The sequence below is a fragment of the Numenius arquata genome, chromosome 10, assembly GCF_964106895.1.
Source record: "Numenius arquata chromosome 10, bNumArq3.hap1.1, whole genome shotgun sequence".
NCBI lineage: Eukaryota > Metazoa > Chordata > Aves > Charadriiformes > Scolopacidae > Numenius > Numenius arquata.
In genome coordinates, this window is record NC_133585.1 from 20,369,539 (window position 1) to 20,385,888 (window position 16,350).

Sequence of the window (16,350 nt, forward strand, 5' to 3'; positions counted from 1 at the left end):
AAAGACTGGAAAGGATATAAATTGTCAGAAGAGTGATTTTTTTTTTTTTTTAAAATTTTTTTTTCCCCCCCATAGTTTCATACACAGCGACGCTTGGAAATGACCTGACTCAGAAATGCTAGGGAAGCTGCTTATTTTGATAGTTGCCCAATAACAAGGATGATTATTAGGCGTGACACTGTCATCAACATTTCCAGCTAGAAGCCAAATTGCCCCTGCTTTTCATTCTTCATCTAATGTAACGTACATTGTGACATGCACCTAATTCTTTCCACTTTACACCCTTTCCCAGGGGTTTTATGGTGAGCCCATAACTCCAGGTGAAATGTTCTATAGTCTGAAGGGGATGGATGTGTATGCGGACCTCCTTCCCACAGGGTACGACATGCAGAGAACCAGGGAATCACTGACTGCACTGTCCATGGGCAGGCTTTCACTGAGACTGATGGCATTTTGCCTGCCTGAGCAGCTGTCGGATTGTGCTGTTAGGCTTCTACATCAGGAATTAAGTACTGCCTTCATCTACATGGTTACTTTTCATGGCCCATATCTGAGTGGGTTTTCTAACAGAATCATAGAATCGTCCAAGTTGGAAGAGACCCTTGGGATCATCGAGTCCAACCATCTACCCTACTCTACAAAGTTCTCCCCTACACCATATCCCCCAACACCACATCTAAAGGACTCTTAAACACACCCAGGGATGGTGACTCAACCCCCTCCCTGGGCAGCCTGTTCCAATGCCCGACCACTCTTTCTGTGAAAAATTCTTTCCTAATGTTCAGTCTAAACCTACCCTGTTGGAGCTTGAAGCCATTCCCTCTCGTTCTGTCATTAGTTACCTGTGTGAAGAGACCAGCACCAACCTCTCTACAGTGTCCTTTCAAGTAGTTGTAGAGAGTGATGAGGTCTCCCCTCAGCCTCCTCTTCCTCATACTAAACAGTCCCAGCTCCTTCAACCGCTCTTCATATGATTTGTTTGCCAGGCCCTTCCCCAGCTTCGTTGCCCTCCTCTGCACTCGCTCCAGCACCTCGATATCTCTCTTGGATTGAGGTGCCCAAAACTGGACACAATACTCCAGGTGTGGCCTCACCAGTGCTGAGTACAAAGGGACAATCACCTCCCTACTTCTGCTGGTCATGCTATTTCTGATACAAGCCAGGATGCCATTGGCTTTCTTGGCCACCTGGGCACACTGCCGGCTTAACCATTTAAGTTAAGGCGAAATTAAGTCTTCTCCATAGATGTCATCTTTGGGAAAAGAAACCCCCAGCTGTCCCAGGGAGTGGTCCTGGGGGGAATAAGCTCAGATACTGGTTAGTGTAAGCAAAGCTGTCACCATCTGTGTGTGTGAAGTATTGTGATACAGAGTATGACACGTAATATGTTTGAAAAGATGCTTCTAGTTATGGGGGCAAAGCCAGGCTTCTGTTAGCGGACTCTCCCTCTAGTCATACGGTGGAAAAATTGAGTTGGATGAATGGTTGCAGAGGCTTCCCCCCAGGCGGAGCAGAGAATGGGAAATGTATATTGTGAGGGGACCCACACAGTGATTCTGGGGACCCTAAACACAAGTTCAGTATACCTGTGTCTGGGGACATGTAAGAGGCAATATTCTGTATATTTTTTGGTAGAGGATGTATGTGGATTTATCCTGCTAGTTCTGACTGCAAATACCAATGAAGAAGGTTCAGGATCAGATTATTTTATTTGCTAATAAGTCTTAAAATGCTTAGACAGGTTGAGACCATTCTAAGTATCAGTATACAATGATGGATCCCTCGGGCATGAGGAGATTAAAGGTTTCTTTTCATGCCTCAGTGTCGGAATACTAATGCAACACAATGAAAACTTGTTTAGCTTTTAGAAGGATTACAGAGACTTCCAGAGATTTTAATCCATAGAGGATTCCTAATTACTGTAATAATGATTTTTCATGCAATAGTTCATAAATCTTTGCTGAGCAAAAGGGGAAAGTGTGTTTTATGCACAGAAATTTAACGGATTTTGTTTTAAGTTACTTCGTAATTAACCTATAACCGATCATATAGTTGATAATAGGCCTGCTGCGTTGTAAAGATAACATTTCTTAGTCCGTGACCGCACTGAGGGAAATCTGTGTATCTTTCCAAAGTCACTGTTTGGGAGGTTTTGTTTTAGTGCCGCCAGTTTAACAAGACAGTGAATGAGGATAAATTCTGAATTAAGCAGAAGGCGGAGTGGTGCAGTGTCTACATTATTTATACCAGTCTTTTCTACTTTCATGTTATGACTATTTAAAGGTACAGGTTATAACTGACTTTAAATGAGAGTGATTTACTCCCACATTCTACAGTTCTTGTCGATTCACACAAAAATGCCAGGCTGGAGAGTATGAGTCATCTTACAAGGTTGACATGGATTTTGTGGGTTTTAGTTTTTTTTTCCAACAAACAAACAAAACCAGAAGTATCTGTATCATCTGTATCCACTGACTATAAAGTTCGTTGAGATGTAGCCCCCCGTACTGAGTTAATCTAAAATTAGATGAGATATGAAGCCCATGACAAGTTGTCTATTTTGCCACATCCCTGGGTAGAATCTGCCTCTTTATCGCTTACAGCCAGTTCACCTGTGTACCCTGTATTATACCAGAGATTATCCCATGGTTTTTTGATACGACTTATTATCAGATGAAATCCCTTCTGAGAAAAAGAACTAAAGGAATAGAAATACATCATGAATTTTTAACCTAAGTAGTGGGTTGTGAGACGAAAAGTATTTCATGTTTCTGAAGATTAATCAACCTCTAATTACTGGAGCTTAAGAAGAAACATCTTTAGGAAGCAGGTCACTTCCAAACTGCATGATTTCCTGTATCTTTTGATACCAGATACATTTGGAGACAAGATATGTGAACTGCATTGAAAATTTCTATGTAACTTGCTTCTGAACGTTTTTGTTACCTTTGGCATGTTATTTCAATGGAAGGTTTAATCCATGTAGTAATTTGCAGAAAGAAAGTACCAGGCCTATGATAGATGAATTTTTTAATATTTTTTTTTAAAGAAACTGTTTTGATGTTTAACACACATGCCAATATTCTCATTTGTATTTCTAAGCAAGCATGCAGGTAAGAGATTGTCGTAAGTCTTGGAATCAATGATAAAATTCAATTTTACACCTATTTTCAGAAATTCCTCTTAAAAAGTCCATAGCCTTTTTTAATTGCTTCCAGCAGATTTGCATCTTTTGCACGTGTTCAGGTATAAATACTATGCAGATGGAGTTTTACAATTTCACCTTTTAAAAAGGTATATTCATAATGCATTTGCAGCCTGGCTCAAACTTTAGGTTCAAATCTCCACAGTCTTCCCGTCCAAACTGCTGAAGCCCAAGCTGGAGTGTACCCTCGCTCAGGCCTTCAAAGCACTGGCTCCTCTGAAGTTAACGCTGCGATTCCCTGGGCTCTCTTGAGCTTTAAATGCCTCCATGGCATCCAGTAGTTGAAATTTAACCTGACCGTTACTATAAAAGGGCAAGAAGAATTAGTTGTAGTGAGTGCTGAAAGACACCGTCAAACTTTAGGGAGCTGGGGGGGGGGGGCAGGTAATGGAATATAATTCCCAAGTCACTCGTTTTCTCGCGTTGCTGACCTAAGCAGCATTGGCTTCTTGCCTGGGTCTGTCCTTGTCCTCTGCACGGCCAGTCCCGGCAGCGGGTGTTGAAGAGCCCCAGCCAGCAGCTGTAACAAACATGAAGTGAATTTGTAGCAAAATGCTAAGGGTTTTTATCAGATACTTTGTCAACTTCTCTGTAAATAATCACAGCGGATTTACTATCCATCTCCTCTGTTTCAGTACAGGGGTCTGTACACAGAGTAGGCTGCTTCTGTCCAAAGCGATGGGCTGACAAACTCAGTAGGACATCGACATCGACCCAGGCCACGTAGACAATATAATCATGCTGTAAGGAAATTTTTCATGATGAATTCTTGTATAAGCTAGAAAATTTCTCTACAGAATCACAGAATGCTATGGGGTTGGAAGGGACCTCTGGAGATCATCTAGTCCAACCCCCTGCCAAAGCAGGTCCACCCACAGCAGGTTGCACGGGAATGTGTCCAGGTGGGTTTGAATGTCTCCAGAGAAGAAGACTCCACCACCTCTCTGGGCAGCCTCTTCCAGGGCTCTGCCACCCTCACAGGAAAGAAATTCCTCCTCATGTTTAGGTGGAACTTCTTATGTTCAAGTTTGTGCCCGTTTCCTCTTGTCCTGTCCCTGGGCACCACTGAAAAAAGACTGGCCCCGTCCTCCTGACACCCACCCTTTAAGTATTTATAGGCATTGATCAGATCCCCCCTCAGTCTTCTCTTCTCCAGACTAAACAGACCCAAGTCCCTCAGCCTTTACTACTCTTTACTACTCTACATTACTACTCTTAGTAATGAATACCATTATTTTTTGCACTTATTTTATACGTCAATGCCGAGATGTGTAGATTGATGGACTGACTCCTTACTTGTACTTTTGCTCTCCAAAGTGAATCTGGAGATGATACTGCTGGTGCTCGTTCTTTATTTATTTGCTCATGCTGGTTTTCTTTTGCTATACTGGATGTCACTTTTCCTTGTGTATCGGTTAAGCTGTAACTTGGAATTCATCTCAAAGTGAGGTAAGGGTTTCTCATTTAATTTCCTCCCCAGCCCAGCCTCCCCCTCCATTGGAACGGACCAGAGGGCTTCTCAGCCCTTCTTGTGGGTGACAACTGTGTAAAGGCACAGACTGCACCCGCAGCAGCTGGAACCCCAAAGAGTTTATGCCATTTATGCCAAAACTGCGGTCACATCCAAGGGTGGCATCTGTGCGTGCCTTGTCATGCTGAACGGTTCGTTGAACCTTTCTCTCCATGCACATACATGTTAGCCTAATTCCATCTGGAGAATTCCAGCTGATTTTATAGATATATTTGTGAAGCAGTATGTTTCCTCAGTGAGAAGATCTAACGTCACTGTTCTGACTTAAGAATCAAGCCTTGTTTTGCCCTGGCTTTTTTTACCAGTTGCTATTATTCTCTTAGTAAATGCACCCAGCCTTTGTGCTGACATTTTCCCCACTGTCAAGCAGATGCAGGTCTAAGGAATTTTCTTAGCGGTCTCAGATGTTAGAAGAATTAGGTTTATTCTCTTCCTTATACAACTTTGGAAGTTACATGTTTGTGCTGTATGAATGCCAGTTTGGTGGAATTTGCTGCTAGTTGTGGAAAATCTATTTACTACTTTTCCTCCTGAGTTGAAAGGCATTGTATTTTTGTGCCATTTGAGAGAGAAATGCCTGTCTGCTTGTGTTTCAGCTTCATTTTCATTTTCAACTTCCTTTTTGTTAGCTTCTAGGTGTCCTTAATATGTTCCAAGGATTTAAAAGATTATGTTAATTCATTTCACCCACAGTGTGTCTTTTGTTGGTTTATTATTCTGGCAAGTCACTTATGCTGTCTCTCAGTTTGAACGCTCTCGTCAAGACAACATAGTCTGTTACTTTGGTGTCCTTGCTATAAAGGTTTCCATGTTACTTTGGTAAGTTGTCCGTTTTTTCAAAAAGTTTAGAAAGAATTTCTCAATCGTAACTTCTGATTTTGGCCTCCCTCTAGCCCAGTCTACACAGCGATTTGGGAACTTGGCGTGTGCAGTTTCCCATTTGACTGCCATTAGTATAACTTGCAATGCCAGTGGCGTTCACAAGCCCTTTTACGCCCCACCAAGGTACAATTCCCAAAGAGGAAACAAACTTCAGTGAGAGCAGAAATGTAGTCAGTTCGAGCACTGGAATTAGCATAAGAAGTTGGGCCATCTAGTCCAGTATAACTTGTGCTCAGGGCGATCGTGTTCCTTCTTAACCCTTTGCGACAAGCAGTTGTGTCATACCTGAAACATAAGGATTAATATACTTTATAAATGTTTAACGTTATCAGAAGTAACCAGGGAAATTCTTAGTGCCTATATAAATGGGTAATCCTCATTTTAAGTCTTACTAAGCTGTTGACCTTACTGATCTCTCAGGTCAGTGAGCTTCTCAGGTTAATTATTTGTAGTGCAAAAAAGCATGCTTTTCCTCTCTGACGTTTCAATTTTCTGCTTTAATGTTTTTTTGTGTAATATGCCTAGAAGGAGAGATTCCTTATTTTACTGTCGTCTTTTCTTCAGGACAAACTGACAGTAACCACATGTGGTTTATGCACTGCAAAATCCTTGATGATTTTTTGTTATAACCTCATAGGACCTATACCTTTTTCAGGAAACACTTAACATCAAGTGAGAAAGTGAGGGAGAGGGAAAGATGCCACTGAATCAGTAAGATGGCCTTGTTTTGTCCCTTAAAATATCATTCAGGTTTTTCCTGATAAATAAATGGTTATGCGGTATTTTATTTCAGTGACAACTTTGTACTTCTGGAAAATTCCGGGGGCTTGCTGAAGTAGTTATTTTTTAACGGGCATTCAAAGGGCTGGACTTCCACTGAAATTGCTACAGTGCTTTCAACAGCAGCTGCAGATGGCGAGGGTGGAAGTGAAGATGATGGCAGCCAGTCTGGAGAAACACATGGGTTGGAACTGGGCACCTCTTACGTAATAGTAGACAATTAATGACTCAGAATCTAATTGTCAGTTCATTTGGTAGTCAGAAAGTCCTTAGCATAACTGAGACTTGGATCAGTTGTATTTTCAGGATCTCTCCTATCCTTTATTCGTGTGTCTCATATTCTTTTTTAAAATTTTTACTGCCTGTTAAGAGTTTGTCATTGATTTCACGTAGAAATAACTGGTCGTCTTTGCTGACTTGTTTGCAAGCAGCAAAACAGCAGCAGCAGAATAGATAGTTTCTATCCCCCAGTCATTCATTTGCTTCATTCAATGACCTTGTGCATTTTGACTAATGAACACATGTGCTGGTATTTATTGCAATAACATTTCTTCCTGCTAGAGAGACAAAGAATTAGAGCAATCCATTGGAATGACATTCCCCCCCTGCCCAGAACAGAAAAGGCATCAAAATGTTGAGAAGCAAACTCATTTCATTATTACGGGCATGAGAGGGACGGCAAGAAAGAGGGAGGAGTAGAGAAAGAGATGTATAAACCTCATGCTGATTCAGGAAGGACCACCAGTTGGATCTGACGATAGGAGTTTGTTCCCTCTAATGCAACTTTCATGCAGCACATAGAAAACACTGAGGCTAGCCCTCCATCAGGAGTATAAAGCATCCCATTCAGGCCACAAAGTTCAAGGTTTAAAGTGATCTCTGAAGGTCGTGAGGTTCAGTCTTGTGCTCAGAACATGGCTAATTTCCAGTGTGGACTGGGTTGTTCCGGGCTTTGTCCAGCTGAGTTTTGAATATTGCCAGGGTTAGATACACCACGAAGCCCCTGGGCAAACTAGTCCCAGTGCCCTCACTGGGGACTGGTTGGTTTTTTTCCCCTTATGCTCAGGCCACAATTTCCCTTCCTGCAATTTGTCTGTTACCCCCTTATGAAGAAGTTGCTGAAGACAGCAACTAGATCCCTCTTAGTTTTCTCCTTGCAGTCCTTAGCTTATTGCAAGTATTTCAAGACTATATTAATTCATTTCTGCCACCCAGCATTTGTTGTTGTGTTGCTCTGGCAAGGCACTTGGGTATCTCTCTTTGATTGCTTTCAGCAGGGCAATGGGATCTGCTACATTGGTGTGCTTGCAAAAATGGACACAAAAAAACCCCACATTCGTGAGACAAAGAGCCTGAGCTGAGCATGAAGAAAGCAGTAATGAGCTCCTGTCCAGTGACACTGTGTAGCTTGGAATTTGAAGACATATATTAGTGCCTTTTTGTCTGCTGTAATTTTTTTTCCTATCAATTCTTCCTTCTCCATATTGCTTCTATCCTTTATTTCTCTATACCTCTCTTCTTTTCCTTGGAATGTTGTCCTAGGAGGAAAGTTATCATATGCAGGAGAAAAAACAAGAGTGGGAGCTCATGAAAACAGAATACTGCTCAGATTTTTAGAGTCAGTCATCTTAATCTGCATGGAGTGATGGAGTGTGATTTGATTAGGATGATGCAGAAGTTTTCACATACATGTCTGCACGGGGTTGGAAGGCAAATCTAGCTGGCATTTGAGGGCTACTGTCAGGTAATGAGTGACTTTCCCTGCAGAGGATTTGTTCCAGTTGGGGACAATTTCTTCTTGACCAGTGAAAAGATGACAGGGATTCCTTCAGGTCAAGGAAGCTTCAGAATGAAGGTTTGTGTTCATTTTCTTATGTGTGTAAATCATCATGTGATTGAGGCATATCATCTTGATGGAGGGGACAAAAAACCCACCTGTTCAGACAGGGAGAAGAGGCACAGCTGCTTTGCCTGGAAAGCTCTTCATGGCTTCAGGAAGTGTTCTTCCATTTTTGTTGAGTATCAGAAGCCAAACTGCCTGCAGTGAAGGAAATGAGATGTTATAAGGATATTCTCCATCTAAAGCATGCTTAGAAGGGCCCGGCTATGAGCACTCTCTCTTTGGGATATCTCACAAATTTGGATCCGTTCTGTAGCTTGCTGCATGAATTCCTTTTGCTGAGGTTTCTGTAAGTTGAGAAATTAATTCTTGGGACTCTTAGCAATAGCAAAAGCAGAACATTTTTGTAATTGTGAGCTCTTGCTTTACGTGGAGTCACTGCCTGTACTCCAGCTTGCTTTCGAAGACGGCAAAGTCATCCTGCAGGGAGCTCTGGAGGCTTTCATGACCTCATTTACACAGCGATAAATTCCCAGATCTCATTCAGCCGTTGTTTTCTCTGTGACTAAATATTTCAGTCACCCAGCATATGAGATAATTTTGCAAAGTTGAAGTGGTACGGGAAAGACTGTTCTAATTAAAGGTATAATAAACTATTAAACTTGAACAAATGAACTGGTGCTTTGGTGGAAAAAAATACAGTAAGCTTGTAAAACCTATTCTCCCTAATTACAGTAATGGGTGTTTCTCAAGCTTGGTCCACGCAGCTGTTCTGCGTGGCCCTCATTACTGTGGCTAATCTTGGAACGGCAGCTTCCTTCCTTTTAATTTATGGATTCCATTAAAGGCAGCTATGGTCTATATGTAGTTTACTAAAGCTTAATTTTCTTGCAAAGTAAAAAAAGTACTTTTTTGCCAAACAGAAAAAAAAACCCCCAAAAACCACAAGCGACCTTAATTTAAAATGGGAATTTCAGTGAAAACTGTTTACAAAATAAGAGTCCTGATGTTCCTTTTCCCCTGAATGACACTGAAGGCATATCACTACTCGTCCTCTAAAATGTATACTGCATGCAGGTAATTTACAGGTAGCAGTGAAGGCAGAGTTTGGTCCTATAAAGATCCCAAGTTTTCTAGAAAAGTTTCCTATTTGAAGAGGAGAGGGAGATTGCATGGTCCTCGCTAACAGGAGTTCCTCATTGGAGTTACTGCCAGTGCAGATCATAGAATCATAGAATGGTTTGGGCTGGAAGGGACCCTGCCCTGGGCAGGGATGCAGAATCCCAGAATGATACAGGGTTGGAAGGGACCTCTGGAGATCATCTAGTCCAACCCCCTGCCAAGGCAGGTCCACCCACAGCAGGTTCCACAGGAACATGTCCAAGAGGCTTTGGAATGTCTCCAGTGAAGGAGACTCCACCACCTCTCTGGGCAGCCTCTTCCAGGGCTCTGCCACCCTCACAGGAAAGAAGTTCCTCCTCATGTTTAGGTGGAACTTCCTACGTTCCAGTTTGTGCCCGTTTCCTCTTGTCCTGTCCCTGGGCACCACTGAAAAAAGACTGGCCCCATCCTCCTGACACCCACCCTTTAAGTATTTATAGGCATTGATCAGATCCCCCCTCAGTCTGCTCTTCTCCAGACTAAACAGACCCAAGTCCCTCGGCCTTTCCTCCTGAGAGAGATGCTCCAGGCCCCTCATCATCTTTGTAGCCCTCTGCTGTCCCCTCTCCAGCAGTTCCCTGTCCTTCTGGAACTGGGGAGCCCAGAACTGGACCCAGTGCTCCAGATGGGGCCTCCCCAGGGCAGAGCAGAGGGGCAGGATGACCTCCCTCCACCTGCTGGTCACACTCTTCCTGATGCCCCCCAGGATGCCAAATGAATAGTGACAATTGATAACTAAATTAGAAAACACCCTTGAAAAAGTGATGAGGCTTTTTTCTCTTTCTAAAATACACTAAGCAAAGTGTAATGGCTGTAGCTTGTAAAACAAACTCATCAAAAATGATGAAAGCACAATTCAAAGATACACGGTCACTTTAATTGCGGAACTTGTCATAATTTTTAGCTGTTCAGCAAATGTTTTTTCTTTCAAGTCAGACCATAGATACTCCTATCGAGTTCATGTTTGGTACCTTCTTTCTTCATAACAGTTCAATGTGCCATTGGACTTCAGGCTCTCTGGAATGTTCAAGAAAGGGAGAAAATACTTGGAGTGGAAAACGAAAGGGTTTTAGTTTGTTTTTGGAAATTGAACTTTCTTTTATCTTTACGTAAACCTAGAGGAGCCGCATAATATTAAGGTGTCTGACAAAATTACAGTTTAAATTCTGCAGGAAAATATGCCAGTTTGCTCAACCCATTATCATATTCATTGGGGTTTTTTATTAATTAGGTTATTCTCTTCAACACTGTTCTTTCAAGTTGGTTAATGCCATTGCTGTTGAATATCCCTAGTGTGACTACAGAAAAAGGAGGAGGAAAGAATAATAATTATTGCATTATATTGTCTTCATTGTGTATTCATTAAATTTTGTTTAGATAATTAATCTGGGGGTTAAAATTCAGCAACTGTTCCTATTTCCACAGTTGCTGCACTGTGCCAACACAAGCTTTGACACAGAATTAACTTTATTTTTGGAGCCAAGTCAACATCTGTTGGGGATCTTTTGCTCATCATAGTATGTCAACAGTAGTTTTTTACAAAAATGATTGCAGTGTACGTTCTGGGAAACTGAGTCACAGAGAGACTGTTTTCTTTGTGCGTAGGTTTGTGTGTCTGACTGACAGCAAACACGTTTGTGAGGCCATGGCAGTGGTGGTGTGTGGGGAAATTCTGCTCTGGAGAAGGGCATGTGGAAGACTTTGCCAGTTGGATCATTTTGCTCTTAGGAAAATCCCTCCTCGGAAGCGGAGGAAGCAAATGTGACTGAACTGGTAAAAATTCCCACTGGTCCAGGTATTTTGAGATTTACTGCTGCAAACACCAGCCTTCAAAACTTAGAAATAGTTTGTTCTGTTTTGTGACAGTATTGTCTCTGCTCCTTTTGAACAGATTGTGGGAAGCCCGTTGGAAGTTTAGGGCTTACTACAGTGCGATGTGTAGAAGAGAAGCGGCTTAGGCTTTGTTTTGTATTGGCTATGCAGGATAATAGCAGTCTGCCGGGGTTGTACAATAGATTAGGCAGCTGAGGAGGGGAAAAAAGATCCTCTAGTCTTAGCATTTGACCTGGGAAATTACATCAAACCATCAAATCTTCAAGCATCTCTAATTATGTGATGATTCCAGCATCTAAGTGTCTCTGAGTTTCTCCAGTCGACTAAGAATTTTTTGTTTCTCTTATGTAGACAATTAAATATTAAGTTGTTTTAAAAAAAATTTGGCAAACCATGTGTTCTCTTCTGCTTGAAAACAATCTTGGAATAAGCATAGTGAATTAATGAATTCAGCATTAATGAATTCTGGTTATTTTATAATGGATTTGTAATCTTGTATTCTTTAGAAAAATAATGGTGTGTTTTGTAGACCTGTGGGGTGCTGTTAATGCTTTTTGTTTGATGCAGTCTTAAAAAGGTAAGATTTAAAAAAATAAATCCAGGAGAGGAGTGGAGATGTCAGTATCTGATAAATGATGTTGTACTTTCTTTAAGAAGAGCAATAGCGGCTGTTTTTTGTTTGTGACTAGTTAGGTTTGATGTCAAGGTTCTGAATTGCTGAAACCTACATCACGGGCCTGAAAATGACGTCTGCTGGCTTTTTTGGTTTAAATTTACTACAGTGAACCCTCCCATGGAGGCTGATGTTCTCCAGTAAGGATGTCAAAACCCTCCCGTGAATATTCCCATTGGCACTGCGTCCCTGCACTGGTTATCACCATTTCAGTTCAAGTTTTGGAAAGATACTTTCTGTAGAGTTTAGAAGAACTTTATTTGTTATCAGCAACCGACTGATTGTCCCTGGACCTTGCCCCTTACCCTTCATGGAAGTATTTAGATAGATTGCTCTCTTCCATCTCTAGCATCTTCACAGGCAGGGAAGATGAGAACTGATGTGCTGAGTATAAGGTTGATACCTGAGAGGTTTTTCAGAGCTGCATTTAACAGGGCAGGTTAGGCCCTAAGTGACTCCTACAAAGCCGTGCGAGAAACCCCTTCCCCCTCATTGACGGGGTCAGGGCACTCAGTCATGTCTTGGCCCTTCCGTTTTTCAAGCACTTTACCCATTATGTAAATCCAGGATTTAAGAAATCCAAGCTTAATGGGACCTGGATTTGCTGTCCTTATTTTGTGTCCATAGCATGTCTTAACTCTTACTGCTTTCAGTACCTGGCAGCTTTGTGCCAGCATAGTTAGGTCTGCAGTATAAAAAGTATTGTCGGCGAGCAAAAAATGTTATTGCTGGCTAGCACCAAACCAGCACTGAACTCTGGCAGATGGGGAATAAGTAAGTTACTACTTCAGATTTTTAAAAGTGTCATAAAAATCAAGTAGAGGCAAGGAAAGCGAGCAGGCGCAAGAGCGATAACAAAGAAGGCGATGCCATTATGCATCCTTTATGTTATGCTTTGTACAAACAAGCTTATTAATGTGCAAGGTAGAGGCCATACGGCAATCTCTATTTTAATCACCCGTTTCCATTCCTTGTAATCAGCAGAAACTTCCTGGGTTTACTTTTTTACAGGTGGCCTGTTTTTATTTGGGAATTTGAGCATACTGGCTGGAGGTGGGTTTTGTTCATCAGAAGGAAAGTCTGTGTAACTATTTCCTAGTAGCTTAACAGATGAAAGAGTGTGTGTTGTGGGGAGGGAGATAAAATTCAGCATGAAAACAACCCATTTGGAAAAGCAATGTGGAATGATTAATGTGGAATGATTTCATTGTTGTTGGAGACCTTCAGGATTTGGGTTATGAGTAGGTTTTCCTTTTCCACCCATAGCTAGGAGTGGAAGTAATGCCTGGGTGAGATCACTGGTCATTTACTGAACTTCATGGAACCATCATAGATCAAAATTTCTTTGATCACCAGTAAAGCATTTTGCTGACCCAAGTGTCCTCATACATCTTCAGCATTTATTACTTCTTCAGATCTTTTCTTCAGTAGTCCTTTGTTATTCACTTTCTGATACGTTATGAAACTGTAGGAAAGAAATAAAATTCTGAGATAATACCAATTTTTTGAGCCTTTCAATTTATCTCCTCTGAAGGTCGTTGCCTTGCTAGGATCCTAACATCGTATTTGATAGACCAGTCAAATTGCTCTGAAATATTAGTCTTGGTGTGGTTTGCTGCCTCGGTACATGTCTTGGTCTTTTAACTCCTTTTTAGTTTACAACATTGGTGTCAGTTGATATTATCCAAGGCATGTTAGTTTCTGGGGGTTTTTGGATTTTTTTTCATTTCGTAATCAAAATATACCATCTCAAGTTGCCTGTAGTTTCATCATTCCCCAGCACTCAGCAGTGAGCTGAATCTTTGGACTATCACTCAGATGTTGTCACTTTGGTTTTGACTGGAATTTTACTTACTAAGCCTCTAATAAATTCCATGCTTGGTTCTGTTAAAGCAGCATCATCTGGGCAGTGAGGCACAGTTTAAATCGTTATTAGTATAACTGCACAAAAGAACTAATCTTTCACTACAACACTTCACCTCGTTCCCCATGGCTTAATCAAGATCTTTACACAGCTGTAAAGCTAGTTTTGGTTTACAGAGATTGTGGCAGAAAATGGCTTGCTGTGCATCTCTCTGCTTATAGTAGCATTTTTAGTGAGGGTTTAGGTTTCCTTTTTCCTGAGACATATTAGTCTTTAAAGTAATTTAATACAGTATTTTACATTGTTTCATATCTTGGAATGACTTCTTTCATTTTAAAAAGAAAAATAAGTATGAAGGCAGTTGGTTACTTTGAAGTCTTCTCTTCCAAAGCTTGGAGGAAATGTTAAACTTTTCCCTGGGCAAGAGTCTAGTCAACTACAAGAAGGGTACAGGATGCTTAAAAATAGGGAAACACAGTGTTCGCTTTATCCTTGTGGTTTCTGGCTAGCTCCCAACTCACAGTGCAGCAGTTTGCATGCTTCTCTGCTTAAACTCCAGGAGTTTAAATAGCTTTCTGAGAGGTGTACAGGCTACTATCTCTTTGTCTTTGCTGGGAAACGACCATTAAAAAAAGCCAACAGCAAACACCACTTCATTTTCTGCCTTCTTAACAACGCTTGGCTTTCGGCATGTTCAACTGTAGTGAGGCATTCATCAGTGGAAATAATATTAATTGATTTTAAAATGTAAAACATTCTAATGGGAAGCAGTGCTATTGTGCATCAGTCGTTTATGACAAGAGACTCTGCTTTCTCTCTCTAGTATTCCTGGAGCTGTCACGTACTGTGGCTTTAATGGAAACAATAGAGGTAGAAAAGGTCTTTGATTATTTGTGGATATAAGTGTGTATTTCAAGTGATTTCTGGGTCTTGAAACCAAGTCACTGTTGCTAATGATAAATCTCTGGTGTTAGTGACACTGTAGGACTCTCTCTGATCAAAGCGACCCCAGGACTGTATGATGTAAAATGCCACCTGGGTTAGAAGTAGGATTTAGCATGGGTGATGCTGAGGTTGGAAGTGGCATCATCAGAAACTCTTTTAGCTGCGATATGTGTTCAAAGGGAGTAATAGACTATAAAATACCGTGTTGCTATGTTTCTGTTGTGTATAATTGGAGCTAATGGCATGTTGTTGCCTATGATGGATGTTGACATAAAGGAATACAGAAATGCAGGGCAGTCCTCCCTCATAAGAAGGTGATATCTTAGATATGTGCTGTCTTGCAGCTTAATGTAGTTTAAATATTAATCCAGATGGCTTGCGTAGTAGGCTCTTTAAAAGGGGTCCTTGCTGACAAATATTTTAAAGCAGAATTGTTCAAAGGAGATGTAGTTACCTGGGGGTTGGAACTGATATTTTTAGGTTGCCTTATTTTGCTTTAGTCGATTTTTATTGTCACATTTTAGAGTTTAGGCCCTGAAGACAAAAAGAAATGTGAAGTTTTAGAAGGCTAAAGAATGTTAGCGTGAATCTTGTCATAGAAAAAAGAGGAGAAAGAAAGAGGAGAAAAAAAGAGGAGAAAAAGAGTAGATTTGGAGAGGAGAGAGTAGCCAGCCTAACTTCTGTTTTCAGGAAAATACTGGAACAAATGTTCAGACCTTGCAAGCACTAAAAAATAATACAGTGGTAAGTAGCAGCCAATGTGGTTTTGTCAAAAAGAAGTCATGTCAAACTGACAATGACAGGTTAATAGACCTTGTGACTGTGGAAGAAACAGTAAGTGTAAGATGCTGTAGCTTCACCCGTGAAAGCTCTGACACCGTTTCCTGTGATGTTCTCATAAGCAAGCCAAGGAAACGTGGCATCGGCAAAACCAGTGTGTGACAGAGGTGGAAACTGTGTAGTAGCTTTTCATAAATGGCTGGGAGCAGAGCAGCAAGATGGATTTAGAGTCTAGGTACTTTCCAGATTATTGAAATATGGGAATAGATTAAGTTTCCAGCGACACTTGTGGTATTTCCATCCCCTGAGGCCTTTAGAAAGGCTAGATAAGAGTACATCACTAACGGTTTCGGCAGAGAGGTTCCAGCCCTCCTTCTGATGCTGGGAGGAGATAAACTTGATGATCACTTGAACTCCTTTCAAGAACTATTTTGTATCATACTATCTCAGAACAGATTTGGTCACTGTGCTCTGCTTTTCTTGCCAGCCAAGTCTATGTGTGTACGTGTTTCTGTACCTCTAAGTGGGAGCCAGAATAATGTTGGCTGTAAAGGGCATAACTCCAGTGTATGGGTTATATCTCCCTGCTCTTTCCCATAGCAAACATAACAAGAAAAAAAAAAAATCAAGATTATGAAGTCTTTATTTAATAACTTGTTTCAACTCCATTGCGCAAAAGTACCCTAAACAAAACTGAGCAAACAAAAGGACTTAACAAACAGGATAGCTATGGTTGATTGTGTATGACTTCAAAAAAAACAGACTCCATTTACTGTTTAGGTGTGTGTATTTGCCTGATGTTACATTTGCATGATTTGCTTTGTTATTTATACTCATTTCATTCTCTGAGAGTTTT